We start from the raw sequence: 4,985 nt of genomic DNA on the forward strand, positions 1-4,985 counted from the left end.
GTATATGTACTTTAGGTGCGGAGGCAATGGCTTAAGCTCAAGCGTCGGTGGTTCCACGATGCTTGACTTTGGAGGGGTCAAATCTCTTCGCTCTCCTAAATCCTCCAGTCTCATTCTCATTGGCTTTCTCCATGGATGGTTGACATTAAAGTATGCCACTATTTTAGCTTTGTCTTCCTCCAAGTCTTCCTCCTTCAATTCAGTTGTGAGAGTGGCTTCCAATGGTTCTTTCATGGCATCCTGCACAAAATTACACACTAGTGAGTCCACAACATCAATTCTAAAACAGTTATCAGTGTGCAGTGTATGCTTAAGAGCATTAAAGACGTCAAAAGTAATTTCTTCCTCACCCACTCGCAATCTCAACTTCCCTTCTTGAACATCAATCAGGGCCTTGCCAGTCGCAAGGAATGGTCTCCCCAGAATTAAGGGCATCTCCACGTCTTCCTCCATGTCAAGTACCACAAAATCTGCAGGAAATATGAATTTGTCCACCTTTACCAAGACGTCCTCTATGACTCCTCGCGGGTATTTGACAAATCTGTCTGCTAGTTGCAAGGACATCATTGTTGGCTTAGGTTCTCCTAATCCGAGTTTCTTGAATACAGATAACGGCATAAGATTTATACTCGCACCAAGATCACACAAAGCTTTATGAAATACAATATCACCAATCACGCAACGAATAGAAAAACTCCCTGGGTCCTTTAGTTTCGGTGGGATCTTGTTTTGTACCAATGCAGAGCAGTTCTCAGTCAGATTAACCATCATGTGATCCTCCAATTTTCTCTTGTTAGCTAAGATGTCCTTCAGAAATTTGGCGTAACTAGGCATTTGCATCAAAGTATCGGCAAAAGGAATATTGATATACAATTTTTTAAATACCTCAAGAAACTTACCGAATTGTGCATCTAATTTCGCCTTTTTTAGTGCTGCAGGAAAAGGTGGAGGGATAACAATTTTAGATTGTGCAGTGGGTGCTGATGTTGAGTTGGAAGACTTATCTTTTGATGACTCAGTATGTTCATCCTGTACTTGAGTTTTTTCTGTCCCTTTAGCCTCTAAGATCTTTCAACTCTTCAACTTGATGGCCTTCACTTGCTCCTTTAGGTTGGTCTCTGTGTTACTTGGCAAGGTGCCTGGCTTTCTATTTGCTATCATCTTTGCCAACTGTCCAATCTGATTCTCTAGCCCCTTTATTGATGCATCTTGATTTTGGAGTCTAGTTTCAATGGACGAGATAAACATGGACATCATCTGCTCTAAATTAGACTTTTCTTCTCTAGGAGGGTCATATCTGTACATCGGTTGTTTCCCATATTGTTGTCCTCCCTGTGGTCGATTCTGACTGTTTTGGCCACCGCATGAGAAGTTGGGATTGTTGCCTCCATCCAGGATTGTATGTGTTCGAATAAGGGTCATTCCTTGGACGATTTTGGACTCCCACTTGATTCACTGGTGCCCCTTCTTGCACATAAAAGGGATTTCCATCTTGATAGTCGTTAATATAGTGTTCTCGTCCGCATTTTTCACAAAATATCTCTTGAAGATGCATAGCCGTGCCACCCATATTCAACCCGTCCAACTTCCTGTTCAAAACATCGAGCTGTGCAGTGATAGCAGAAAGGTCAGTTACCTGGTGGACTCCTGCACTTCTCCGCTGGTTATTCCTTTTAGATTGAGGATGATAGCTGCTAGCAGCCATCTCCTCCAACAGCTCATTTCCTTCCTCAGCTGTTTTTCGCAACAGGTTCCCACAAGAAGCAACATCTATCATAGTACGATTAGGAGTAAGCAGGCCATTATAAAAGGTTTGAACAACTAACCCAAGTGGCAGTTCGTGATGAGGGCATCTTCGTAATAGATCCTTGAAACGCTCCCATGCTTCATATAAAGACTCCTGCTCGAATTGAGCAAATGTGGTTATGTCTGCCCGCAGCTTCATGTTCTTAGATGGAGGAAAGTATTTAATGAGCAACGCTTTCGTCATGTCCTCCCATGTGGTGATCGAACCTATAGGCAAAAAATTTAACCATGCTTTAGCTTTATCACGTAAGGAGAAAGGAAATAAACGCAGTCTAACAGCATCATCAGAAACTCCTTTAAATTTAAAAGTATCGCAAATTTCAAGAAAATCTGCGATGTGCGTGTTTAGGTCATCTACTGCAGATCCTCCAAACTGGACTGTATTCTAAATCATCTGAATTATAGCTGGCATAATTTCGAAGTGATTTGCTCGCACAAGGCCTCACAATGCTGGGACGTGCACCATCCAAAGAAGGCTGGGCATACTCTAGCATTGGTATGCGGCGTGACATCTCAACACGTCTATCTTCATGATGTTCCTCCTCATGCTCGTGCTCGTGTCTTCCCATCAATCCTTCAGTCTCTGCTGCTGTCTTCTCCTGCGTAAAGTTCTTTCAATTTCAGGGTCGAACTGCTCAAGCTCCACGTCAAGTGACTTTGGCATGCACTAGACGAGATATATGTAATAGAATATGGTGTGTTAACTTAATAAAATGAAACAATGCGAAAGAAAATAACTAAAAATAAAATTGTGAATTAACAGTCCCCAGCAACGGCGCCAAAAACTGTTCGAGCAAAACTTACATTGTGGAATTCTTAATAAAAATATGGTTTCGTATGCTAAAAATTAATCGCAAGTGCACGATGTCAAGTAATAGTATAATGTACGTGAGTACGAGTATCGTTCCACTGAAAACTGTATTTTACAATTATTATTTTCAGTTATCAAATCTTTAGCAACGAAATTAGATTGATTGTTTTATTACTACTAACTTTAAATAAAAAAACTCAATGAAAAAAATTCAAGAATTAAATGTAGAAACAATTAAGATAGAATGATTAATTAAATTTCAGTGAAAAATGAATTTGTTGGGAATATCGGTTCACCTATCCCTCGTTAATTAACTAATTCGTTCGATAGTGATCTATGCCTCCGACAGGATTTTCTATTCAATTGAACACGCCCTCTCGAGCTATGCCAACCTAATTCTATTCAGTGAAGTAATTAAATTTTTTTAATTATTTATCAAGAATGAATCGCATATCGATCTATGAAATCCCCTAGTTTTCGACCCTTAGGACTATAACTATCGGCGCGTATCCAATTTCATATATCTATGTAAATTGTAGATCCAGGGATTATACTATTCGTTCCTATCACAAGCTATTCTCTCGAACTCACTAGCAATATAAAAACGTTGTTAAAGTTAGCTACGCTCTAACAACACGATAAAACAATAGTAATATCAAGAATAAATCACAAATCATCACATGAATTAATCAAATCAAAGTTCGAGGTAGGATCCCCATAAATCCCAACAAATATTTTGGTTTAACTACTCGAATTCATAATAAAAATAAACACAACAATGTTTAAAAGATCAAAACTAAGTTAGAAATACTAGATTCGACGAAAAACGCAAAGACGATGCCCGGAAATTTTCGAATCTTCAATCCAAGCGCGAAATCCTCTCCAAGGCTTGTGGTGGCTGATGATTTCGTCCCCCAAAACCCTTCCATATCATCCATATCCAAAAAATAAGGTAAGAAATCGGCCAAGAAATCTTTCCAAAATTTCAAGCGCTCCCGGGCGGACATAAGTTTCCGCCCGGGCGGATGACTTTCGCAGATCTTGGCTTTCAATTTCTCTCTGACGCTCGGATGACTCTCGCAAAAGTTCCTTCCCTCACGCCTTGGAGGCGCCCGGGCGGATGTGAATGTGCGCCCGGACAGATGACTTTCGAATTTTTTCTTTAATTTTCAGTTTATGCAGGAGTCACCTGCATTTTCACCAATTAAACGCATGAGCAATAAGAAAACAAAAATTATGCTAAAATAATACAAAATGCATATAATCTAAATGATAAATGCAACGCAACTGGACATAATACGATATGAAAAACAAGTAAAATTTAACCATATCAGATATCATATTTCACAGTACTCAAGCAAGGAGAACCAAAAGGAAATATATGCTAAAATGGCCATAAGACCAACTCCCTGCTGAATAAAAGTTCATCTGTTCTCTTTACTCATTCCCTCAACAAGCTGATCGAATCTTGTTTAACCCATTCTTCCAGCAATGTGCTCACATATACCAGCTTAGGATCATCAAGCTCCCCTAAGTCGATCTCTTCTAACGGGTCTTGTACCTCATGTTGGCCATCTTCCAGCTGAGATGGCGCCATTAATTACTCGTCAACTTGAAGCTCATCTTCCTCATACTCCTCTTCGAACTCATCTTCATAAACCACTTCTTTCCCATGGATATTCCATTGTTCCTCATCGCATACTCTACTTTCTTCTTTTGTTTGTATTCAATCATCGATCTCCTTAATCGTTGGCTGAATTATCGGCCATGGCCCGATGACAGTAGGTTTAAGTATCTGGTTCAACACTAAACTTGTTGTTGGGGACTGCATATAAACTGGACTCCCTTTTCTATTCGCCACAGACTGTGATGGGCCCGAAATCTCCGTTATAGTATCTGGCCTCCACTATGTTGGCAGGAGCTTGGAAAGGCTGTGCATTGGCTTCCACAATCTCCACCTCATCTCCTTTCTAAAAGAAAAGGAACCGGTGCATTGAGGATGAGATGCAATGATTTGCATGGATCCAATATCTGCCTAACAAATCTTGGAAGTTGGCAGATGAATTCACAACGAAAAATGCGCACATAGACGACATACTTCCCACAGTAACATCAGCTGGGAAAACCTCAATGGTCTTGGTTGTTTCCCCTGTAAATGCAGCAACAGAAATTTCTGTGGCGATTAGATCCTCTTCACTTTTGCCTAAAATTTTCAACATCCTCACTGGCAAGACATTCACTGTCGAGCCATTGTCGATTAACATTTTGGACACTAGCTTGCAATTCACATGAGCCTTGATGTATATAGGCCTTATGTGATTCGTCATAGCGGCTATTGTTTTTTCCAAAATCACCTACTTAGGCTTGT

The 4,985-nt window shown here is 40.2% G+C and overlaps 1 non-coding gene across 1 annotated transcript; it reads left to right on the plus strand.

Moving 5' to 3' along the window:
* The first annotated feature begins 1,835 nt into the window (after positions 1 to 1,835).
* On the plus strand, positions 1,836 to 1,941 carry LOC142525683 (small nucleolar RNA R71). Its single transcript, XR_012815134.1, has one exon. It is a non-coding gene; the product is annotated as a small nucleolar RNA R71 (small nucleolar RNA).
* The last annotated feature ends 3,044 nt before the right edge of the window (positions 1,942 to 4,985 follow it).

This window comes from Primulina tabacum, chromosome 14 (genome assembly GCF_025594145.1).
Source record: "Primulina tabacum isolate GXHZ01 chromosome 14, ASM2559414v2, whole genome shotgun sequence".
Taxonomy (NCBI): Eukaryota; Viridiplantae; Streptophyta; class Magnoliopsida; order Lamiales; family Gesneriaceae; genus Primulina; species Primulina tabacum.